Here is a 25865-nt window from a genome sequence, read left to right as displayed (position 1 = left end):
CAGGAGCCGAAAACTCACCGAGGGGAATCCCCAGACCCTCCCCACTCCCCCCACACCTCCCAAATCCCCATCCCCGCCCCCTCCCCGCGGTACTCACGTTCTGCAGGTAGCGGAAGATGAGGTTCTGGGGCGCTGCGTTAAGGGCTCAGCACGGGGACGACAGTTCCGGGCTCGGGACAAGGCCCCAAACCCCACAGCGAGGCCTCAGGGCCCCGCGACAAGGCCTCAAGGCCCGGGCTGAGCCCCCAGGACCCCAGATCCGAGACCCCTGAGGTCCGAGCCGCCCCCCACCCACCTCCCTGGCACCCCCAGCCGCAGGAAGGATACGATGGGCTGCACAATCACCTTCTGCACCTTCTGGTCCTGCTCGCGGTACGCCGTGGCTGCCGCCACCTCGCCGCTCCTGCTCCCAGCACCGCAGGCAGAAGAGGCGAAGGCTGATGGTAGAACAGGGCTTGGGGTGAAGGGAAAGCGAGGGCAGGTGGGTGCAGTCTCTGAGCTCTCCTCCTCCTGATTTTGCTTTTTCTCCCCCATTACTGAGCTGGCAGAAGTCCCCGTGAAGTCCTTTGGCACGATGAAGGCCTGCGTGAGCTCCAGCAGCAGTTTCGTCCGCGGAGGTTTTCCCTGGTGGGGCCGGGGCGTCACAGCACACACACACACACACACACACACACAGAGACGCGTGGTTTTGTCCAAACATTAAGTATTTACAACAAATTCGACAAGCGCTTTTCCTCTGCCAGCAGCAAATGCCTGAGGGCCCCCACAGCTTCACAAATCATAGCGGGAAGAGCCTACCGTGCCGCGAAAAGTTCGGAAAATAATTCAAAATTGACCTGCTAGGGGAAAAAAAACGATGGCTGGTGGCAGGGTACACAATACACCCGAATCTCAGCTCTGTCCTCCGCAGGGTCAGTGCCCATGCCCAAGCGCGATGCTGATGGCACCCGAACATTTGCTGTAGCAGGCAGCAGAGCCAGCAGCTCAGGGGAGCAAGTTTTAAAACCAAGAGGCACTTAAACAACCCTTCATCGACCCTGTGACTGTGGCAGAGTCCCGACTGCTCACCCCGGAGTCCTCACACAGGCAAAAAGCACCAACCAAAGCCTGGGGGAACTTTGGTACAGCACAAGAGAAGGGAGTGGGGGTAGCGGAGCCGCATGGCAGAGCTGCTGCTTTTCACCATTTGATCCTCCCTGATAATTGAAAGGAAGGCTGGGTGGGCTGACCCCCACCCCCACTCCTGGCAGCAAGTTTGGTCCACAACACACTGGAATAACGATTCTGCTCCCTCCCACCCCTACAGCTTCATCATCTGACACGGGTACAGTCAAAACAATGGCATACACGAGTAAAAGTCAAGAGTTGACATAGTAACTCCAGGATTTGGCTATCAACTGTCCGAGAAATCAGAACACCGAAGCTTCACAATGTGCCCAACATCGAGTTGTGCCAAGGGCGGAGGAAGGAAGAAGCTTTACGTTTAAGCCTTCAGAGCATCGCTCCATCAGAAGATCGATTTGCAGCCACCATGGCGTGCCAATGGAGAACTTTCTGTGCCAAAAGAAGTGCTTTGTCCTCTCGATATCGAAGGTAACCACCTATAGTTACAGAACGGATGCACAAGACCTTAACTCTGACCAGCAGGGAAATTTAGGACAACTGAGCGCAGATCCTGCCAATTTCTACCACTTCGGACCGTGCTTTAAGTCTCATTGCAAAGCCTCAGTTAGAAAAAGGATCACCTCAGGGTATCTAACAAGAAGAACAGTTTTAATTTTTTTTTTTTTTTTAATTCTACCATAGGACTATGCAGTTCAACTGTCAATCATCTCGGAGAGTTCAAGGAGGAGGTCATCCTCGTCCTTCCCTGGGTCTAAGTCGATTTCGGCTTCCAGTCTGCCTCCTGAGATTTCCCAAAGTAGCTTCTCAAAATCTTCATCCGCAGATAAGGGCGCGTTCCCTGTGGAACTCAGCCGGCGTGTCCATGCCTCTTCTAGCTGGGAAGAAGCTGAGGTCGAGGTCTCGAGATCCATCTCCATCTGCTCCTCAAATCTTTCCGGGCTTCCAAGACGCACTTCAGGTCTTGGGAGAGCAAGAAAGAACAATCAGGATATGCCATTTCTTAACGGGAAATCCCTTTCCTGCAAACCGGCTCTTAAAACTGTAGGCAAGCCCTCCTACGCTTCAATCTTACACAGGGATTGTTATCAATCAACCCAGGGCTACATTTAGAGCCCGATGCGTTACCAGGTACATTTTTCAGTCTGGGGGTTTATCTGTGAAGCCAGGGCACCTGGAGTTGAGGTGGCATTCTTGAGGACCAAAAGGCAGAGGACACTACTCATCATCTATCACCTCACGAGGAAGTAGAACTTCACCTCATCCTCGTTCAGGTATTCAGACAACCCAAGAAGTCACCGGAAAGCTGTGCTGACTTGCAGCATTTCAAGAAAGCCTAATTAAGCAATCCTGCTAGCTGCTAGAAAGTGGTTTCAGGTGACTTATTCCTTTGATGGATTTGGGCTTTAATTATCTCAGAACCCTCATTTTTTCCCACATGTGACAGAACTTATGTTTCCCTGGGGATATACACTGATTAAGAAAAAGAACAAGTTGGGGTTGTCACCTGTTTGGGGGATTTTCTTCAAGTCTGATGGCTGGGACGTGCTCCGGCACGTCTGAAACACCCTAGAAAGCAGCAAAACAGTATTTATGACACATGGGTAAAAGATTCCTTAATAGCTTTTTCCTCCACACTGCTTCTCCTCTGGCATTGCGGAGCCGTGGCCAAAATACAAAACCAAGGTGCTCCTGAAGAAAGTTCACATTCACCTGGAGGTTACTCATGATCTTGTGTCTTTTAAGAACATGGCATTAATGGACAAAATCCCCCACACCAGAGAAATCACAGCATCAGAGTACCGGTTAAAGAGTGCCATTCATCTCATAAATACAGAAGGGTTCTACAAGCATCCTGGAGACAGCTACTGGATTTCAAAGGAAACAGAAGGCCTGCAGAACGTTTGAGTTTTCCACCTTTTCAAATAGAGGAGGGTAGAAATTTAACAAGGGATCCATCGCTGCATTAGCCCCTGGCCTTACCATGGCTGCTTTTCTGGCTGGAGGTCCCATCATGTCAGCATCAAAGGCAGTCTGTAGTTCCACAGCTGCTATGGCAGAGGGATAACTCCCAGGTGCCTTACGTTTCAGTGCCTTCTTCTTGGGGAAAGTGACTTTCCCACGCGAAGGCTTCGCAGGTGTCATAAAGTTGGCTAGAGTAAAAGGAAGAGAGAACTGATACAGTCTTGCTCTGCCTCAGGAAAAATCCAGGTTCTCTTAATCATTTCCACAGTCCTTCTACACACTTAAATGCATTTGGCCAGCACAATTACACCGCCATTGCCTGGATTCTCAGGAATCTTTTCCACATAGGAAACTCTGTCTACCAACAATCCATACAAAGGAACAAAGAAACCGAAGAGCTACAGTAAATAATAATCCAGGACAAGGGAAACCTCAGACACATAGCAATCCTAAGTGCAAGCTAGGTTCACAAATATAGACAGCTTTTATATTTAAAGTCCTGCTCCCGCTAGGAAAGGAAAAAGCAGCAGTTATAGTAGGACAAGAGTGTATGCAACTGTTGTACCAGCTTCCTCTCCCTTGCAGTGATGTCCCACAGTTAAGTTGTTCTACAAAGTCCACATTTGTAGTGTCATTTTCTAGTCTCCCGTTCCTTACCTAACATCTGGCTGGCAGGAAAAGAAACAAACTAAGAAAAAGAAAGTACACCCTTCGCTTCGTAGCACTGCGTGGCAAAATGCACCCAGCCAGAGTTACAGCATGAGAATTGTCATCTTCTGTCTGTATTTCAGAAGACAACCTAAGTAACTCTTAACCTTCAACACTTACTTTTAGCTTCCTGGCCCTGAAATTGAGCTGCCACTTTCCCTGCTGGTTCAGTATTAAAGAAGCCAGCAGTAGATTTGACAGCAGCTTCCTCCTGCCGAAGCTTCTCTTGTTGTTTTCTCTGTTGCCACTTCTCCCACCGTCTCTCTTCAAAGCTCTTCTCTGGACATTTACGAGTTCCACTCTGCTGAGTGGGCTAGAAGGAAAGAAAAGGAGTGCATGAATAGGACAAAAAAAAAAAAAAAAATCCGTGGAGATTTCGTTAAGAAAATCTGATCAGCAATCCCTCCAAAATGGTCTTGATGTGGAACAGCATATTAATATTGTTCAGGTTACTGTTGTGTTTTTTTTTTCTCCATAAAATTCTGCCTGTAACAAGAGCCATGCTTTACTACGGACACAGTCTCACATATCTGCAATATCCACTATGGCAAGCTTCTTTAAACAGCTAGGGTGTTCTGCTGTACATCTATTTATCACATTCTTTTTAAGCAGCAGAAAGTCATACAAGTTCCCCTATACAGTATCCACTGACAGATTGATTTCCTTGAACACAGAACTCTGGCCTTCTGTATTAAATCCTTCATGTCTGACAGATCAAGTCAGTAAGAACAAAAAGAATTCCCTCCACGTTAACTGTGTAGATTTCAGCTGGTGCTAACACGGTTTCTTTGTTGCTGTGGTATAGACAGACTGATTCCAAGTTTGAGGATTACAGAGCTGTCTGGAAATGCTGCTGGCGATAGGATTTAGACTGCACTGCAGCTCCTACCAGCTGCTGAAGGGTAAGAACACACTCAAGAGGGTGGCACACGGTGAGTAACAAAACTTGTCAGAATTATCAGAAATTGTACGAATGGATGTGTGTCTTCACAGAGGACTCACCTGTACATCAGGTCCAGAGGAAAGTTTAGGAAAAGGCCGGTTCAATTCCACTGTCTTCTTTTCTTCTTTTTCAGGTGCTTTAAAAAAAGACAAAAAAAAGTTTTGTCAACGGCAGAAATAAAGAAAGCTGGGTACTTGTTTCCTTTGTGCATTTATTTCCTTGTGTCCCATGAGAGAGAGAGAGAGAAAGGCTACAATGTGCAAGCCATTCAGCATTTATCCATGAAGCAGATCCTGAGCAAACTGAACTTGCTCAATATGGGAAGCACCTCACTGGGGCAGGCATTAAAGCATCTTATTACCTGTTAGTTTTGTGCTCCATACAGATTTCTGCTCTGCTGGGGCAGGTCCGGGTTGTGCTGAGGGAGCTGGCACATCTCCTTCACTCTGCTGCATCCGCAGAGCTTTCTCACGCTTTATTTCTTCCAAGGTTTTAACACGCACTTCTCCTTCCGGCTTGACTTTTCCTGCCGGCTCCTTCGCCTGCCCTTTGCTGGGCCCGGACAGAGCGAGCTGCTTCTTGGACTCACCCTGAATTTTGCTCTTGCTATGGCATTCTCCTGCTTTTTTCTTCTCTTCTACCAAGCGATTATTCTTTTTTTCAGACAAGGCTTCAGAGAAAGTTTGGATGCGACCTGCACGAGCAGCTCTTGCCCCTGCGCTGGAATCTTCAGTTTTACCATGCCCTTCAGCCTCGGCTTTGGCTTGAGTTTCGCGTCTCTGAAGAGCTTTCTCACGACGGATTTCCTCCAGTGTTTTCACATGGATCTCTCCCATCGGCTTGGCAGCCTTCCCTGTCATCATCAAGAAATGAGGAGAAGCACCAACATTTAAAGAGAGTCCAGCAATATTTTAAGTCTCCAAAATTTGTCAGAGCACTAAGGAAAACTCATCTTGAGCGTTCCCAATAATGCATCTTAGAACAATATCCTTAGAACAACATTCTCCTCCTCCTCTGAGCCACTTGTATTTTGAAGACCAGCCCTATCCAGAGAGAACTGCTACACAGAAATGCTGCTTTACTTTATTACTTTTTCAGACTGCATTTCAAATTCCTGCTCCTGGCAGTGGTTCTATTCTAATTGTACGTAACGGTTCACAGAAGCAGCTAAAAACCTCGACAAGGCACAAGTAGAAAATAAACACACACCTAGAGCCAGAGTTCTGATAGTGGCTGTCAGAAGAGCTTCAGCACTCAAGCAAGAGGCGTCAGTTCTTTGTTTTCGTTTAAATTAGTTTGTAGGGATGTATGAAAGCAGTCCAAGTTCGTGGAAAGGAAGGAGGAGAAAGCATATTTAATATCTAGCTGTTACCTCTCTCAGTACTGGTCTGCTTAGGAGGTAATCCCAGCCTGTCCTTCAGAGACTTGGGAACTCGAACTGCAAAACAGAAAAAGAACGAATTAGGGAGGCTGCATAATGTCAACTTCAGGTTCACATTTCAAAACAAGACAGGAAAGGTGACTTTGAATCCCAGTGATTACGACCTCAGCCAACATGCAAAAAGAAACATCACTGGAAAAGGACAAACAGAAAGACTAAATACGAAACCCAGGAATCCAATCCAGATGCCCGTTTAGTACCTGTCTCTCTCTTGGGTGCTTTGTCAGCATTTCCCGGAGCCTCTACCTTCTTCCCCAGCCTTTCAGCAAGGCTGCGCTTCACTGGAAGGCTGCTTACATCATCTTCAGAGAAAACAAGGAATATTGTAAGAACTTTTCTTTGCAGGAAGGTTTGAGAACAGTCAACAATAAGCTTCTCTTTTTCAAGCATATTTTCATAGAATTGCCTTTCAGCTGCTAAATGATTTATTTATTTATTTATTTGCCATTTCTGCCGTCAACACAGATCTCCACTGCAATGTATTTTCCTTTCATACATCACAAATACTCTTTAATGCAGTCATATATAGAAGGCAGCACCTACGTAACAGCTCGTAAAAAGTTCTTACCTGCAGAGGCTTTCCGTTTTCCTTGTCTATCAGCAAGATCTACTCGAACCACAGGTTCCTCCCCTAAAACAAAAGGGAATTTTTTTTTCTATTTCACAGAAACCAGTAGCCAACAGAAATAGTATCCTGTTAGCCCATGTCCAAAAAACCCCAGTCAGACACTCTTTTGACAGCTAAACCACATAAACTCATATTTTAACTACAATTAACATAGAAAAAAAATATTAATAGTCTCAGTGCTTGCTTCAAATTCCAGCTGAGATAGTAGAGAGTCAATCTGAGTCTGCTTGACACCTATACTTTGTGCAGAACAAAGCTGCATAAGCAAGCAGAATATTCTTAGGTACAAATGCTGAGAAATATTCCTTTCTAAGGTGAATGTCTACGAGTAAAAGTACTTCCACACTTTTTTCCCTTTAAAAGGCATTTGCACAGCTCTAAACAATTTATATACAAACTCCTGTCATACTGCGTCCACACCTGCCACTGTACGCCTCTTTAATGCTTCAGAAATTGCTTCTTATATAGCACTGGCTTCTACAGCTCGCTCTTCTCGTTACTCTTCTGGTTTTCAGTTACCCCCCTATTTGCATACTGACACTTTTTTTTTTTTCTCCTGCCGCTGCACTTAACCTGAGCACCAAATCTTTCCAGTACAACCAGGGACTTTAAGCATAAAAGCACGTTTTGAACAGAAGGCAGCACCAGAAGGCTAACATGGGTGAATTGTTTTAAGTATTGCTTAACCCTCCAGTTTAGGAGTAATGAAATCAAAACAAAAGCATTCATTATTACCTTTCTTGGAAGACACTGTCACAGTTCTCACCACTGTCCGGACATTTTCCTCTTCTGGAGCAGGAAAAATCATAGAATCAACGGGACGAAGAGACGATCTTGAAGAACCTTCTGTTCAGAGCAACCAAAACATAAGGAAGTTTACCCAACATAAAAAACTATCACAAAGAACAAAAAACTTTAAATGACTTGTTACTGTCAAAAATACAGCAAGCAGAGCATGTAAAGAAGAGAGGTGACTAATTTGCCTCTGGTTGCCCTTTGAACTCCCATTTAGAATACCAGCTGGCTGAGAATCAGGTTGCTTTATGCCCCCAGCTAAAAATGGAAGTCTGTCCCTCAAGCAGCTCCCAGTCACCATCACCTGCCGTGAACAGGATAAGAAAGTAGGGAATATTAACTCACCACCGTGTCTCTTATTTTTTTCCTTCATCTTCTGCCATTTGATTTCCTCAAGTGTTTTTATTCCAAAATTCAGATTGCCCTCTGAAAACAGGAAACAGTTCATGAGACAGGCTTAGAGGCACTCACTGAGGACCACAGGTCCTCAGGCTTCTTAGCGCTCAGGAACTTTCTGAAGTATTTCGAATAAAGCCTGTCAACACTCCTCACAAGTGAAAGAGCCATAGAACCAATGGCATTTTGCCCCTCCTTTCATCCTTCAGGGTTCAAAATGTAGTTTTAATTTTAATCCATTTACACGATATTAGATCCCTCTATTGTTAGATATGGCTTATCAACAGTGGTTGCAAGGCTGCACGTGCAGCCATTTAAACTCCATGCTGTGGCCCTGTTTTGTTCTCCAAAAGTAAAGAAAAGGAGTTCACCTTTCTGACCCAATGGGCACATGATGGTATTAATGGCAGAAATGAGATCATGGAAATAACCGACTCCATTCAGCACCCCTACATTTTGTTGTGTTTTTACACCACACTGCTTTTGAGTTAACTGTCAAGTTCTTCTGATTTATCCTACTAAGGTGCTGGCATACCTTGTTTAGTAGTAATAGAACTGCCTTTCCGAGTGGAAATCACCCGTAATCCATTTTTGCCTTCCGCAGCTGGATGCTGGATGGGAGTTTTAGTTTCTTCTCCTTCCTCAGAAAGTTGGTCTGAAGGGGAAAAATCGATTCAGTTATGCATAGACCAGATTGGTCATGATTACGTAGCTCATGCAGTGACACTTCAGCCCATGGTTCATATAAAAAACTTTGTTGCTGTTTTGTGTTTTTTTTTGTTTTGTTTTGTTTTGTTTGTTTGTTTTTAAACAGCTACACTGACCTGATGAACTCCTAAGTAGAATACACTAGGACAAAACATCTAGGACTCTAGATTCTCTCTGCAGCTTTAACTACTACACAACACATTGCTCTTCAGACAGAAAAAAGAAATTTCCTTCCTAGTTTCATATAGAACTTTACACAAAAGACCAGCTAAAGCCAGGAGTGGTTCTAAGCTTTCCTCCAACGTTTCAGGTTCTGTCCACCGACTGCCAGACAAAGCCACCAGTGACCTGGCCAGACTGCCTGCCCTATTGCTAGTCAGACCTCAGGTCATCTGTGATTTATACATTCATTTACAGCACAGATTCCTTCAAGAACCGAAGATTTAACACATTCATTTACAGCACAGATTCCTTCAAGAACCAAAGATTTACACAATCATTTACAGCACAAATTCCTTCCAAGAACCAAAACATGCTCACCATCATCATCTTCATCATCATCTGCAGCACTGATTACAACTGGAGGGTGTGTAGGGCTTGGGACATTTTCAGAGTTTTCCACTTTCGTCACCCCCTTAGCTGTGGAGAGGGATTTGACTGGACAGAAAGTTTGTTTTGCTGCAGTGACATCTGAGCCACTTTCAGATCATCGTCCGCGCACTCAGGCGGACTTGGCAGTGTAGCTAGAGGAAGACGAGGATCATCGGTAATATGGCAGTTTAAAACTTTGACCACAATGCAAAGAGATGGTAGCAAAGGCAGATAACCCGCACAGACAACGAGTTCAGCATCTCCTTTTGCCCATCCCATCACTGCTTACGCCGTGAACAATGACTTCCCTTCCAACAACAACACATCTCCCTACCACCCAGCAAAAGAGGAAACAACAGGAAGCAAACTGCAAGGCAAACATCACACTAAGCAAAGAGAAGCTGAGCACGAAAGCAGAAAACAAACACCAGCAGTACACTCGGTGCAGTACACCTATGACTGCAGACCTTTTCCTGCCCTCACAAATGAACAGTTACCTGACGCCCCCTACAGGATTGGCACCCACTAAGTACTACTCAAAATTAATTCTTCAGCGCTTAAAGAAAAAGGACCTAAACTCACTCTTGCTTGGTGGTAAGAACTGTCCATCGATGTAACGTCCCTTTGCATGATGAAAAGCACAGTTGGCTTTCTGACAGCCTCCCGGCTGGTTCTCCCAGTAGCAAGGAATCTCACTGCGCTTTTTCTGAAGACAGACAGAAAGAAAAGCTTGTGATAACATGCACCTGAGGCTTGCAAAGAGATGCACAGCTCCAGATCGTGACAGCTGTCACAACACAGTGCTGAAACATCATTCCAAAGGTCAGTTTCTCAGTTAAGTGTAGTATTTCTGGGCATATTCACAAAGTTTGCATAAGCTGTAACCACTATGCACATTTAGTTTGGTCATCACTCAGTTTGAGAAGACAGGCACTCTCAGACATCAGTTGAGGGTGGCTTAAACTAATACACCTAGGATTATACTAGGATTATTCAGAGGGAAAAAGAACATCTGAAATTGCCTAGGCTAACCCTGTCTAGAACTACTTCTTGGACACTTAGTTCTGCTGCACCTTTAACTTTCCCCACTTCCTACCCCAGGCAGCTACAACAGCGTTATCTGAAGGACTGTGGGTCAGAAGACACCTGATAGTTCATTATCAAGCCTGCTCCCATGAGGATAGAACAGCCTGTTTATTACCCCCCTGCTCCAGCAGGTTTTAGCAGTCTATTTAACAGCTATTCTGCATCTCTTGAGAAAACTGTCAGCATCTAATAAAAAAAAATAAACAAATATCTTGCTAAGACATACCTAAGGCATTGATTTTATTTCCCTCTGCTTCCTCCCACCCCCTCTCTTGGTAACAGAAACCAGTATGATTTTGAAGCAAACAAATCTATCCTGCAAAAGCACAATCAGTACACCTACGGCACTGAAAAATGCTTTTGTGGATTTATTTTGAGAACACATTGTTAGGCACTCACGTCAATTTCCATGTGTCTGAATCGGCAGACATTCCTGAAACAACGACCCTCCTGCCACAGCTTGCAGACCGTCTCATTGCCCAGAGCAGCTTCGCAGTGGCGGTACGCACATTTGTCTCCCTGGAACCAAAAGGAAACCAACAAGGAAAATAGAGTACAGCCTCAAAAATGGCCATGCTGCTGCCTCATGTTGCTACAACTGAATTCGCAATCTATCTGGTTCTCAAGTTAACCAAAGACCAGTGTGCTTCCTCCTCCTAATCTACTCCTTCCTGAAAAAAAAAGGAAAAAAAAGCAAGGCAAAGGAAAACCAGCCATACCTTGCTACAGGTAGAATAGAAATAGAAGTAGCAATCGTCTCCTTGTTTAGACATGCCGACGAGTTCTGCTAACAAGCTCGGGTTCTCTCCACAGGGACTTCCTCTGCTCTTGGAGAGAGCTGTCTTCACCCTTGCTTGGGCTGAAAGTCTTCTACTGGCTTGTGATCGGTGAAATCTTCTTTTTAAAAGTAACCCGAAAGAAAGTAACAAGTGAAAAATAATGACGAACGGACATTTTTCCAGCTTTCTTCAGTTAATCAAATCAAGTTATCAGTCTCTCAAAGAGAGCAAAGCCTTGAAATCAGCTGTTACATGAACTAACTAAATATTAAAGTTCTGTAAAGCTGCCAGGAGCTTTGTCAGCAAGCGTTCTCTTCCACATCCTCAATAATATGACCTGGAGCACATCTGGAAGCCTGAAAACGGAGTCACTCCTTAAAAAACCACCTGATGATACGTGAAAGTCAATAATCAACTATGGCTACAAATAACTTCTCTAGAACACAGTTAGGACGCATTAAACAGCACGTTCCAGGCCCTGTGGGTCTTCGATTTCACCTACCTGGACAACCTCAGCAAAGTTATCGATCTTCAAAGGCTTCCAGTTAACTGCTCCTGTAGGCCGAACCAAGACTGAATCCGTGAATTAATAATAAAGGGGTAGGAAGAATTTTCCTCCTCACTTTGCCAAGGGAACCTCTCATCCACAATTCAAACATAGGATGCGCTTTTAAACAGCTTATAACTAAGAGAGGAAGCAAGTCCATTTGAATGCTCTCTCAGACTGGATGCAGCCAGGGTTAGTTAGCTCTTCAAAAAAATAAAAAACAAAAACCAAAACAAAACAAAAACAAAAAAAAACCAGTGCATTTAGAGATGAACTCGTGATTCAAAGTGGCTGCAAAAATGAGGCTCCATCTTCCACAGCCGGACAATTTAACTTTTTTTTTTTTTTTTTTTTAATTTAAAATTCAGCATGTTCCAATCTCTGGTCTTCAAGATTTCTTCACCTATTAAGAAAACACAAAAACCTTTCCCCGTCTTTATTACCTGTACAGCAAAAAACATACCAGTGCATCTAAATCCACAGATGTGCATACGCATACACACATCTGTGTTTATACACACACGAGGAGGGAGTGAGAGAAAGTTAGCGAGAGCGACAGTGAAAATCAGAATTTTTGCCTTTTCGACACAGAGAGCGCGTAAAAATTCTCTCATTTTGAGGGAACTAGAAAAAAATGGAGGCTCTACAAAAGATTTTGATGAGTATGCCTTCGAGGCCGATGCTTTGTAACATGAGGGATCTGGGGGCCAGCACACAAATATGCATACGGATGTACATGCATACAGGATAAACATATCTATGCACACAAGCGTGCACAGTAGATGTTGTATGATCTCCATATCGAGAACAACTCGTAGCCCTGATCAGACACGTAGAGTTGCAATCAATTAACAGCAGCAAGACAGCAGATCAAGGGTACAGCAAGCTTTGAGAGACAGGGGAATGCTCACTTTGCCAGTGGCACGGCTGCATGATACCAAGGATTTTGAATTACTTTGATTTTTTGGAAGCAATTTGGTTTTTCTTTCTGCGCTGTAGCAAATACCACAGGTTTGCCATCACGTGCTGTTCCCTAATCCATATATCCATCATCATCCATTGCTGCAGGATCATGAAAGGTTAGAGAAGACGACTTAGGTCCAATTTAACAGCCAATGAGTTTTCGATGAGCAGAGCTGCAACAGATTTTATTTAGCCACAAGCATTTTCTTTTCTTTTTTTCTGATATGAAGCTAGAAATTTTGATTATTTTTTTTTTTAAAGACACTAAATGTCACAAAACCTGCAACCAGTTCAAATTAGAGTGATTCTGAATCCTTTCAATAAAACGCTGCACATTTCTGTGCAAATTATTTCTGACTCTTCTGGACAAAAGTGGATGAAATAGTTCTTACCAATTAATAATAAAAGGTTGGAAGCTTTTACTCACACAAACACTAGTGAATTTTCCAGGAAATATTGTTTTGGCAGGGAATTTTCCCAAATCTAAAATAAAGAGAGGAAAAGTTGGGTTCTCATATTAGTTACTGCTTTTGACTGCTGGACAAAGGGAATAAAAACAGTAGTTAAGTGCAAGGTTTCCTTCTCTTCTTTAGTATGGATAGGAATCGTCACTTCGGACCTTTAGCACCTTCAGAAACACACCCAGTGCCATGCAGGTTCCTCTGCAGCTACTTCTAACAATTACTGGTGCTCCTTAGCATGGAAGTTTGACTCAAAACACTCTCCAGATTTAGCTCTTTTGACTGCCCAAGGAGCTCATCATTTTGCTTGTTGCCTTCCATTTTCCTGAACAGACCGGGAACGCTGTTCAGAATCTGAATGGATCTGGTCTAAGGAATGGGAAGAAAGCAAAACCAACGATACCTTGCAGTATTCCAAATTCCAAAAAAGCAGTCTCATTTTAAAAAGGACCTCAAAAGCTTTTTTTTTTTTTAAACTGACATCTGCTAACAGAGCAATCCAAGCACTAAACCAACTGAAGTTGCCCCTGAAAGCCTGAATAAAAATGAGTAACTCTGGTGCACTCAGCAGGTCTGTAATAGAAGTTGGTAAGGGTTTTAGATTTCTTTTTTTTGCTCCAGGGTGCTGGTAAAATTTTTGCATTAAGAGATTTTGAACCTTTTGTACCAAAGAATTAGAGATGCGCTACAGTGCCAGTAGCTGGGGGTCTGGAAATACACACCAACAAGTGTCATAAGCTTTGCCTTTGCTGAAGGAAGATGAATAGTACAAAGAAAATCTGTCTAGTTTGTTTTACAGGCTTGTCTTTCTCAGTACGGAATAAACTGACCTCCCTGGTCGAACTTTGCAGTGCCTATTCTGCCTTTGTCCTGCAGAGAAGAGCAAGAAAGGAACAAATCTATTTTTGCACCCCAAAAACGCATTAGAGGAGGATTATCACACCCACCTAAGGGTACTGCCTTGTTTGTTTATAAAGCACAAAGCATTTCTCTTGGACAGTCTCTCTTGCTGGCCTCTTTTGTGCCTTCCATTTATAATAAAGATATTAAGATGCTTACCCCTTGCTTGTTTTTTTTTTTTTTGTTTGTTTGTTTGTTTGTTTTTTTAAAGAACAGTGGAAGTGGAGAGTCGGATGACAAGCAAGAACAAACACTAGAAACTCCTTGTTCTGCCCCTGCTTTTTAATCACCCAGCATCACCCCGGCTGCAAAACAGCCTCTGCTGATTTACCTGCTTGTTAAAGCACCCCACAGGCTGCAAGTGCGGTGTGCTAGGTGTCAAGTTATATTTAACGGTGCACACGTAACCATTCATCTTCCCACAGTCGAAGCACAGAACAGCCTCTTGCTAACAGAACTCATCCCTGCTGCTGCAAGAAACCTCAAGGCCTGCAGGAAAACCTCAAGCTAAGAGTTCCAAAGCAAAAGCAGAAAACGCATCATTTGTACTCTTTCTATTTGAGGGAATTCTAGCTGCTAAACGCTGCCTACATCTGAGGGCACGTTCTGAGGCTGCCGGGAAGGACACTCAACACCCACTGACAGCAGGAGTGCAAAGATGCCAGCCAAGAAGGCAAAGGTTAGAGCTGAACGCTGCCTCAGCTTCCTCCAGCAGCCAGCTGGGGGTCACCTTTCACCACGCTCTCTGAGACTCGGAGCCCCGAGTTACCGCAGCCGCCACGTACAGCTGCTCCTTGCTGGCCCAAACTACTTGAAGAGTCTTCAAACTTCAGGGACCTGTTTTATGACAGCCTCAAGATCAAATTCATCTGTTCCTGAAGGCGCTGATCGTCCTGCTGTTTCTGTAGCTGTCAAAGAACAATCCTGAACTGAGGCACTCGTCTGATCAGACAGTGCTTCGGCACAGATTTGTCTTTAGCTTGACACATCAAGGTGAAGAGGAATCGATTCTTGCAAGCAACCTCTCAAGCAGGGATCTAATAAGGTGACCAAAACGACAGATCTGTTGTGCAGATCTGAGCACGTCACTCTGCAGGGAATCACTTTCAAGCCTAAGATGTTTCACCCATCAACCTGCCCCAGAGCGACACAAGGAAAGCTCTTAAGTAATTGCTAACCTCTTCTCAGTGCTCACGAGTCCCAAATCACTAATTTTACAATATATAAACCATGGCAGCTGGCACCTAGTTGGCACACGGTGACACTGCACACGTTGGCAGTGTCGTCAGGAGCTGGAAAGTCAGGGGTGAGGGGGTTAAGGGAAAACCACACATCAGTTTAGCAACTTGGCTCCCGTAGGATACTTCCTACGGCAGGACTTTTAGCAAAGTCCCTCCCTCAGAGGGACCTGCTGGCTAATTAAAACGGGACTTCTGCTGGAGCAGTCAGAAGGCAGCAGGGTATCAGGAGATATCCAGTGGGCATCACCGTCAGTCTGTGGCAGTTTGGGGTCCAGGTATCAGTGGTTACGCGTGGTTTTCTCTGCTTCACTTTCTCCAAAGCTGTGAAAAAATAGTTCTTTTACAGCACTGTACAGTCACACGTTACGGATGGAACCAGCTGCATCAACTTCCAGAACGACGGTGTTGGAAAAAGGTGCCTTTGGTGGTCAGGAGCACAACAGCTCTGGTGAGGTGTTATTTAAGTGTGTTCTTACATCTGAGTTTCCTCATAGCAGTATGGAGCTGAGGGGGTCCGGGTTTCCCAGGTAAGATTGATGGTTTTTCTCCTACCAAGCACCAGCTCAGTATACAAAGCTCTGTTGATAACACCCAAGCGTGTAGATGTTAAACTGAAACTGCTTTTAAACCTATTTGTTGTTACGAAAATAGCTTCATACACCATCTTCACAGGGTAAAAATTCACATGGAAGGACAAAAAAACGCAGAAGCGCTTCCTGAGCTTCAGTTTACCAACAGCACCATCGGATTTAGATCCTGGCCTGGCAGCCAGGATGCAGGGTCTGTAAGCATTGCTGCGATGTGCAAGTGCCAAGGCAGGTTTCTGGCCTGCCCTGAATAAAATACCTTTTTTTTTTAATACAAACAGCGTGCCAGGTACGCTGTAATGCCAATGTGCCAGCTCAATAGAGGATGTCAAACAACAGAGGCGTTTATCCTAATTTCTGGCATGAAAACACTTTTAACAGCATTCTTTTCATGAAGAAAACCCTCTCTATCTTCTCCAATGCTCCAGGATCTGCTGCAGCTGCAGCAGCCGCGCTGGTACAACCAACATCTTTGCCAAATCTTTTCAGTAACTGTGCTTTACCTCGGCAATGTTGAGGTCACTCCTCTTCCTCCTCCAGCTGAGCAAGCAGCTCGCTGGCTCTGCCACACCGCAGGTGCGGAAGCGAAAGCTGGGAACACAGGAGTCAAACTCTCAGCGCTCACGAAGCCACCAGGGCAGAGGGCTGACACAGAGGCACCCCGGATCCGCTCTCCCTCCCCGCTGCGAGGCTCGCAGCAGCCCCAACCCGAAGCGCACACAATGCTTCGCATGGTGATGTCACCGCTGATTCTGAGTCCACACGTGAGGATCTGCTTCACCACTCTCAACGTTGGTGTTGGTTTTTGATTTATTTTTTTTTTTTTCTTTTAAACATTCTCAGCTTATGGGAAACCATCAGGTAAACCACAGATCGCTAGGGAAGAAGGCCCACACGAGGGAAGTCCGTGCTTTTCTTCCAGGCAGTGGCACGTGCTTTAACACGCCGCGTTCGACAAAGCAGCTCTCCCCGTTTTGCTCAGTGGCAACAGGCACGACTGCAATGCACACAGCTGTAGGCAGCACCTGCAGGTCCCAAACCCTTAACCCGTTTTTAGAGAGCACCAATTTTTTAAGTAGTGCTTTTCCCTTAATCCATGACCCCTTCTTTCCTTTATTTCTATCGGGTGGCTCTCCTCCATTTTCCTCCTCAGTGTCTGAGCAGACCCTGGGAATCGTTTCCGGAGGAAGGGCACTGCTGAAGCTCCTCCATCTACTCTCCGAGAAAAGAGAGTATGTTAAAGAATACATCTTTCCTTTCTTTTCCCTTTTTTAAATACAATTTCTGAAATCAACGCTGCGGCCTGGCAGCAAATACCTACGGGACTAAAGATGATTCCTCATCCTCACTGTAATGTTGTAGTTAACCTCCCAACGAACCCATCTCCCCAGGAAGCGGCCATTTGAGATGGGAAGGGGCAGAGCAAGAGGAAGCTCTCCTTAGCCTAGCTCTTCCCCCAACACCACCTCGCCACCCAGCACCAAATTCAACTCACCTGCTCCGCCCGATCACTCGAACGGGCGTCCGACGCTGGCACACGCCGCAGCGGTGGTTCTGACGTGCCTTAAATCACCTCTCCGCAGAATATCTCGGGTCTGTACGCTCAAATAACGCAGTATTTGAGAAATAACGCCCAGAGCTCACACTCTGAGTGCAGCCCAACAGCACCGAAGCACCGGTAGGCTAAACATTCCGAACCTGGCAACAAGGCTGACCCAAGCAACAGCACGGAACCCTTCTGCACCTTCAGCGTGGACATCAGCGTAAGGAAACACAGACCTCCTCGATCCAAATTTTAAGCGAGAAACGCAAAAGGTCACCCAACCGGCTTGTTTTCAGCAAGCTAAAGGAGAAATTAAGGCGACAACCGGGTGCATCCAGAGTTAGTCAGATCCTGAAGGCAGTTCCTTGGGGGAACAGAGGAGCAACGCGCCAGATGAGGGCTGCCTTACAGCGCACCCCTTAGAGGCACTGCTACGGAAGGAAGGCAGAAGGTTGGAACTCGAAAGAACTCGCAAGGTGCCCGTTAAGGGGGAAATCTTTCATTTTTTTCTCAGCAGAACCTCCCCTCTGCCCCCCTCCCCCCCCATGAAGGCAGCCCGGGGACTCTTTGCTTCCTTAGGGAGAGGGCAGGGACGGGGCAGGGTGGTGGGACAGATGGCCAGAGGGTCAGATGGACGGACAGACAGACAGCCGGACAGAGGGCCCAGCAAGGCCTGAGGAAGGGCTCAGGAGCGGGAGGGAAGGGCAGGGCGAGGGGAAGGGCGGCCCCGGGCCTGACAGGAGACCTTGGGCCTAACCCCGGGCAGCAGCTCCGCGTCTCACAGGGCCCAGAAGGGGCTGATACAGGGGGAGGGAACACCCCAGCCCCCAGCCCTGCCTCCAGGCCCTGCGGCCTTCACCTCCCCCCCTCCCCTAAGGGCACCCCGACCCACAGGGCCTGCGACACGGCCTGCTCCCCCTCAGGGCAGCAGAGGGGAGCCCGGCCGGGCAGGAGGCCTTTCCCCTGCCCCCCGCTGGTCTATGAAGGGCTCTAGTTACCGGCGAGCAGGGATTTTTACTGATCCTGGCCGGACAACAAAGACTACTTATTAGAGAAGTACAATTCTTTTTTTCCTTGTGATAACTTTTCTTGACCAAAAAACACGATTGTGAATGAGGGAAATGAAAGATGTAACATGGGGACGTGCGGATACTCACGATGATGCAGCCTTCTATCCGCATGTTCGCTGCGCTGCTGGGATAGCAGCTGCGGGAGCCTGGCAGCAGAGGGCAGTGAAGCCAAGCAGCTGGGATCCGTCTCTGGGGAAGGGGGCACTGAGAAAGCGCTTGCAAACGGGGCACAAGCCCTCAGCCTCTGGAGGCGGCGCCTGTCAGGCGTGAAGGAACGGGATCCCTTCACGGAAGATGCTGTGGGCTTGCTGAGGCTCGAAGAACAGACGGTGCTGGCTGCTACCAGCGTGCTGCAGCAGCGGCAAGACAGAGCCGTGGTGGTTTTCCTCAGCTGGGCAGCTGAGCTCCAGCACAAGCGCTCTCTCCCTGCCCCTCCTCCAACGCCAAGGGGAGAAAAGAGGCTGGCAAGGGCTCAAGGGCTGCCAGAAGGACAGGGAGATCACTCCACAAGGAGCGTCACGGGCAAAGCAGGCTCAGCACAGCCTGTTCCAGTCCAGCCCGGGGCCTGCTCCTGAGGGGGCTCTCCACAGGCCGCGGCCTCCTCCAGGCCACAGCCACCTGCTCCACCGGGGGCTCCTCCAGCCACAGGGGGGCTGCAGCGTGGAGATCTGCTCCACGGGGGACCCATGGGCTGCAGGGGGACAGCCTGCTCCACCAGGGGCCTCTCCCTGCACAGGCCGCAGGGGAACTGCTGCTGTGAGCCTGGAGCACCTCCTGCCTCCTGCTGCACGGACCTTGGGGGCTGCACAGAGCTTTCTCACTCCTCCCTGAGCCAGACGCTGCTGGGCAGCAGCTTTTGTTCCCTTTCTTAGATGCAAGATCTTCTTAAATTCAGTCCAGCCAAGTAGGAAAAGTAAATGCGGACAGCTGTATCTTGGCAAAGAAGATAGTAGGGAGCAAGGAGGTTCAGCAGTCAAGATGGAAGGTGATGCCATGAGGCTTACAGGCTAGTAATGTTCTAGTGAAACCCAGCCTTCCTAAAGAAACCTGCCTGACTACTTGATGTGAATAACAGACTCTGTTCAGCTCTTTCCTAACATAGAAACGGTGCTGACTGCTTCTTCAGAGTAACAGAAGTTCGTGATACTACTGAAATAGTTGTGGTTCAGATGTAGATCTGATTTCTCCTAAGCACACTGAATTCACAACTGTTGATCCTCCAGAGGAGGCTTTGCAATTGAACACCTGGAGAATAGGTAAATTTCCCGCTGTTGTTCTCCTCTCCTCTTGTTTTGTTTTGTTTTGTTTTGTTCCTAGTAGCATAGGCTTAAGACTCTGAAGAAACAAGCTGCTTTTTTTCATTTCCAGCACTGGCTGTTTCTCCTGAGCCCCGCCTTCTATTTTTGCAGTCATAGGATATGTGGATGTAAATTCGTGGAGAGAGGTAGAAAACTCTTTCAACTGGTGTTTTTTCGGCTATGTGGGGAGAACAAATAGAGTGGCTTTGAATATTCTGGCTCTTATTCAGAGCAGCATGTGGAGGGAGACAGATGCGTTTGCTTTTTTAGTGCAATGGCTTCAGAAGCAAGAGGGGAAAAAGCACTTTCTCTGGGAGCTGAAGAAGGTGTCCTAATCACAGGAGAGGTTTCTAAATGGCATATCTTTGCGAGGGTTCCTGTAGTTCAGAGGTTTTTGTTTGTTTGTTCGACGTTGGAAGGTTTTACTCTTAATATTCATGTCCTTCAGCAGAAGTGAGAAATGTGATTTTATTTTGTGCAGTGTCGTGGACCCTCCGAAATCTCCTGGGAATGTTGAATACCTCGCCCAGTACCAATGTGATGACCGTGGAGACAAGGAGAAAGCAAGAAGATCAAAAGAACGTGACCTCATTTCAAAAGAAACCGTTTTGTCCGGCAAAGAGTCTTGTGAGCCTGGTGAGAAATTGCGGCATACTTCCTCTCTCGAGTCTGACACTGAATGTAGCTCTAAAAACCTTTCCTCCTCAGCTGTTACAGAGAGATGCCAAGATACAAAGGACAAGACTAAAACCACTGAGAAAGAGCATTACGAATGCAAGAGGGAACATGCTCCTAGTGAAGAGAAGGAGAGTCAAAAAGCAGGTCCTTCCAGCAAGAGAAGGGTAAAGTTGAATACAAAGAATACAAACTTGAGCTCCTGATTGGCTTCATGCTGAACTCTGTGCTGTTCTTGTCCTAATCTTGGTCTCTCCATAGATAATATGGTTTAAATCCAAATAGAATCGTGCGATGAGGAAGATCTCACTGCAACAAATTCAACATCTAAAATCAAAGTTGACATTTTCCGTGATTTTCTTCCTGAGCAGAAGTGTGCAGTACTTACTCCTTTTATATTAACGTAGAGATTATTTCAAACAGTCTTGAAGTGCTTGATGACTTAACAGTCTGCAGATTGATTATCAAATCAAAAAAACCCCGACTTGGTAGACTATTTTTTTCCCAGTTTTGAATGACCACTAGGAAGAAGGTTATTCCGGCATCAAAAAAGTCATGTGGAATGTAACAAAATTTACTGAACCAGTAAGTAAAAATTATATTTTTCTATTAGTTCCATTGTTGCAACTCTTCAGACGCTTATGGATGGCATAGATAACAGAGGGGAGATCGTGGTAATCGGAGCTACCAACAGACTGGATTCTATAGATCCTGCTTTACGAAGACCAGGACGCTTTGGCAGACACTTCCTCTTCAACTTGCCAAATTAAGAGGTGAGAACTTAAATTCAACGTTAGTGCTACCATGGCAAAGTCCAACTTTATAGGAAAAAAAAAATAATTGACAACTTGAACAAAAGAGTGACACGTGGAGACACTGCGTTGTTCCATGGAGGGCAAATCTAGTACTGGATATATATGGTCAGGATGATACCACCAAGTAGTTAGTTCTATAATCAAACCTTTCATTCCCAAAGTTGTACCTGTTTGCTTAATTATTTAGTCCACTTGGGCGCTTTCATCATGAAGTTGTGTTTTTGGTCTCAATCCTTCACTTATGAGTGAACAGGGGACGTGTTTGCATTTGATTGTGCCCCGGATCAGTGGTAGTAGTTTGAGTCATAATTCTTTTCTTCTTTATAGTAATTGTAGCAATTGGAAGCATTGTGCCAGAAGTGCTTTCTGTGAATTTACTGACTGGAAAGCAAATGTGATGAAGTAATGAGACTGTCCCAATGAAAGCTTGCTAAGTTTTAGAGAAGTTTTTTGGACAGCAAAGAAATGTTTCTGGATAAATTTTTCATTACAGTATTTTCCTCTGGGTCCTTAGGTCTCGTAGTTTGGAAACTTGTTATTGAAGCTATAAATGCCTTTTCTTTCATTGTAGGTTCCTATAAAAAGTTCAGTATAACAAATAAGAAATATTCAATTTCCTGGTTGAAAATGCAGAGTGTATATTAAATAACTGTAAAATACTTGAAAGTTGAGCAAGTAAGAAAAGTGTATTAATAGATGAGGGGTTTTGAGGGAGGACTGTTTTTTTTTTGTCTGTTTGTTTGCCTTTTGGTTTGTTTGTTTCTTGTTGGTATTTTTAAGGAAAACTTGGGACAAGCTAAAATGCAATGATTTTGCTTCCAGGCTAGAAAAGAAATTTTCAAGATTCATACTTGTGACTGGACCCCTCAGCCACCGGACATGTTGCATGATGAACTAGCTGAGAAATGCATTGGTAAGACTGAAACAGAAACGGATTCTTGCTTGTGACCAAGTTGTAAAGAACCTTAGCTTGTACCAGGCAGTACCCATGCTCTTGTGCCTTGCTGCACAACTAGTCAACGAGGCAGCTGGCACACCTTCATAGCAATCTGAGTGAGATGCTTTCATCTATTTACTCTTTGTTATCGTTCCTCTTGTTGTCTGAGAACATTAAATGGTTCTGGGGCATCTTCCTCGAGAGTATAGTTTTTGATGAGGAGTCTGCTTCAGCTGCATAAGCGCAGGATATCAGGCAGTGAGCAACATGAAACTTCCCTGCAGAGCGGTAGCACTTTGAATTCCCTGTTAAGCTGTTTGGTTTTGGCATTACAAATTCTTTAAATGTTGCATGTTGTAAACCTGGGCCTTGACCGATGTAACGTTTGATTTTTGTTTGTTAGGATACTGTGGTGCAGATATCAAATCTTTATGTACTGAAGCTGCGCTGTGCTCTCTACGCCGATGCTATCCTCAGATTTATGCAAGTAGGGAGAAGTTGCTACTAGACGTTAATTCTATTAAAATAAAAGCAAAGGACTTTTTCATGGCTATGAAGAAGGTTGTTCCAGCTTCAAACCGGATCAAGGCTTCACCCGTATAAGCACTATCACCCATTTTCAAGCCACTTTTTAAAAGATCAGTAGAGAATATTTTACAAGTTGTGCAGAAGATCTTCCCGCATGCACAGCTTGCGCTAAAGAAGGACCGACAGCAAGGTATAACCACAGCATCCACTTCTTTATAATTCTGCTAAAGCAAAAACTTGCGGTTTGTGCAATCAACTTAAACCTTTCAGACATAATGGTGGTAGAATTTTATTATTTCCATGTGCATGTCTTTTTTTTGGGCAAGTCTGGAATACAACGCATAGGTTTTATTGTGGATTTGAAACTGAAATGCCAAATGGAAGCTCTGAATGACTCAATACACAGTAAAGGATGATGCGTTCTCTACTGAAGCATCCTGCTTCTGACGGCAGCTAAGATAATTAGCATTTGTAGAGGTTGACTTGAGGTTTGAAGTATAAGGCACCTATTTTTCTTTAAAAAATCAAAACTCAGATCTTTGGAGGGGAAGCATTTCTAGGTCAATGTTTCTAATTCCTTTCTGAAGAATGTCAGGACCAGGATACAAGTATAACTGGTCTAAGCTAAATATTGTTTTAGCTATCATCATTTTTAACCAGTCTCCTAATTTAAATGTTTGTGGATCGTACTATACACGTGAGATCAATTAGCATTGATATTTACTAGATGAATGGAATTCTGTGGCCATCACATCCTTTATCCCCGTGCTTTCATTGTGGGAACCTCCTCCAGAAAGAAATGGTCTTGTTTGTTTTTGTTTTATTTTAGCTATTTAGCAACTGCAGAAATTGTTCGTAATCTTCTTTATTCTAAGGGGGAGAAAAAAATCACCAAGAGTAGCGTACCTTACACGTACACATCAGTGGGACTTAGTACAGCTTTGTAGGGCCTTGTGCCATCTCCTTAGATCTGTGGTGGGCTGAACTCTAGGAAATAGCTTTCAGTGTGTGCTCTCAAATGAAGAAAGGGTTTTGGCACTGATTTAGAAGCTGTATTAATGGAAGAGAAAGAGACCAAGGCTATTCAGGAAAGTTAACAAACCTCTTTTGCCTTTCAGAGCATTTCAATCCTATTTTACAAGATGATATGTTTGACAGTGATGACGTTGCATCCTTGGTTTCTGGAGATGAATTAAAAGATGGAATGCCTAACGGACCAGAGAAAAAATGCCTCTGTTTCAGCAGGTAAAGAAAGATAGATCCCTGTTACGTTTAAATTCTCAGGTCTGCTGAGTCTTTGTAAACAGTTCCAGCTGTTAAAAGTGCGAGGGGTGGTAGACGAAGGGGCAACATCAAGTTTGTGTGTTGAAGGGGTGCTTGGTATTCACAAGAAGAAAGGGTGGAGGGACTAAAGTTGTAATGAAGTTGCTCTGAATGACCAAATTGAAAAGCCCAGGCTTCTCTTCGTAAGCCAAAGTGATCCGTAGACTACCAGAACACGTTGACTTAATCCATGGCATTCTTTGAAAGACTCAAGACCACATAAATGTGCTGTCTGTCCTTTTAGCTAAAAATACCCCAGCTTTATGGGTTTGTGTTGCCACCTTTTGCCCTTCTGTTTTCCAGGATTGTTAAACCAGTAGTGAATTATGTAGCAGAAAGAAAACCGAGAAAGGGCTTGTTAAAACACCTTGAGAAAAAATTGAATGGTGTCTTTATTTGTTAAGCCACCAAGTTGTGTTAATCTTGTGATATTTTAGTATGGAAGTCATGCAAGCCCACAGTTGGAAAGTTAGATCATGTTGTCACAGCTGGATCAGTTATTTTTCTCAGTTTCTATTGCTGTGCTGTCCAGAAGATTTTCTGTGCTTTAGAGCAAGGCTAAGTCTCTAGCATCTTTGATTTAAGCCAGCAAAGGTACAGCCTGATTGTAGTGGGGAAACAAATGCTCCTCACCAATTTATTTTTAAATAAAAATAAATTTATAATAAAGTAAATAATAAATATATAATAAATAATAAATTTATAATAAAGTAAAGCAAGATTGCAGGGATATTAATTTGCAGTCTTGGTTTAGTAAAGAATAGGAAACACAAGGGAAGAAGGTGAAACAATTGGAATGACTGAATAACTTAACTGGAAATCTTACATGTATTTAATGTAGCGCTGCCATTTGGATTATTTGGGGAGGGAAGAGAAAGTCTATAGGAAAATTACTTGGAACATCTGTGTGTCTATTCAGCACCTCATTTATAAACTTGTTTTCTTAACTCCTGTTCTAGGAGTGCTTTCTGTGAACCAACATCATGCCAGCCCCGTCTGCTAATAGTAGGAAAAGAAGGGTACAGCCAGGTTTCTTACGTGGCACCCGCGGTGTTGCATGCTTTGGAGAAGTTTCCCGTTCACACCCTGGACCTTTCTGTTCTGCTTACAAACGTTGCATCGCCAGAAGAAATCTGCGGACAGGTACCTTTTTTCTTTTTCTTCTCATCGGATTCACTGACTGTATGTAAAGGATCAATGGAGTTGCAAGTAAGGTGAACAAAATTCATTGGTAATGGAGGTGGCCTTGTTTTAATGTGCTGGGATGTTTGCTTCTGTCTGAAAATCCCCTTTTGTTTTAGACAGCACCACAAACAATCTGGATGTTGTACATGTCGACATTTTCCATACCCAGTTTTACAGTGAGGCTGTTGCTAGCAGCTCAGGAAGCTGGGCGGTGTTGCTAATGAACATCTCTTTGTGGAAAGAAATGCTGCTCATGTCACTGGGATCCAGAAAGTAGTTCTCATTGCCTCCTAAGACTGTGTGCTCCCAGTAGATGGCTCTGTATCAGACTGCATGTCGGCTACTTTTTGTAGCCTTCTTCTAAATTATATTAGTAAGGCAACCAAGGTTTGGGGCTTCTGTTTATTTTGTTTTCGCACGGACGTACACAACTTGTGCTGTTGCAGTATGTGCAATAAAAGCATTAACATTCAGAAAACACTTCATTTGCACGGTGATGTGGTTTTAACTAGAAAAAATGAACAGATTTGGTGTTTTTACTTTTAGGCAGGAAATCCATTTTCTTGTTTGGCATCACTACCTTAAAATATTTTTACTTTTCGTGGAAACATTTGAGAGCCATACAAGTAA

The 25865-nt window shown here is 44.8% G+C and overlaps 1 protein-coding gene and 2 pseudogenes across 4 annotated transcripts in view; 1 reads left to right on the top strand and 2 right to left on the bottom strand.

Moving 5' to 3' along the window:
• The window catches only part of LOC311428907 (zinc finger CCCH domain-containing protein 11A-like), a 42310-nt gene extending 23606 nt beyond the window's left edge, over positions 1–18704 (bottom strand). For both annotated transcript variants that reach the window (XM_084540132.1, XM_084540133.1), the window contains exon 1: positions 18562–18704. The gene's annotated coding sequence lies outside the window, so the exon portion shown is untranslated. The remainder of the gene's footprint in view (positions 1–18561) is intronic.
• Positions 344–12509, bottom strand: LOC311428906 (zinc finger CCCH domain-containing protein 11A-like; annotated as a pseudogene). Its single transcript, XR_014698928.1, has 16 exons — positions 12438–12509; positions 10783–10902; positions 9880–10003; positions 9247–9449; positions 8534–8653; positions 7948–8028; positions 7543–7653; positions 6748–6810; positions 6380–6481; positions 6111–6176; positions 5211–5591; positions 4798–4874; positions 3916–4108; positions 3106–3275; positions 2630–2691; positions 344–2085 (listed from the first exon to the last, which is right to left on the bottom strand). The product of XR_014698928.1 is annotated as a zinc finger CCCH domain-containing protein 11A-like (transcript).
• A 1807-nt stretch (positions 18705–20511) lies between the features above and the next one.
• Positions 20512–25865, top strand: LOC311428905 (ATPase family AAA domain-containing protein 2-like; annotated as a pseudogene). Its single transcript has 7 exons — positions 20512–20614; positions 21061–21220; positions 22085–22175; positions 22603–22917; positions 23846–23972; positions 25010–25079; positions 25854–25865. The product of its transcript is annotated as an ATPase family AAA domain-containing protein 2-like (transcript).

This window comes from Aythya ferina (assembly GCF_964211825.1).
Source record: "Aythya ferina genome assembly, contig: HAP1_SCAFFOLD_182, whole genome shotgun sequence".
NCBI lineage: Eukaryota > Metazoa > Chordata > Aves > Anseriformes > Anatidae > Aythya > Aythya ferina.
Note: the sequence above shows the minus strand (reverse complement) of the source record. Positions and strands in the feature narration are given on the sequence as shown.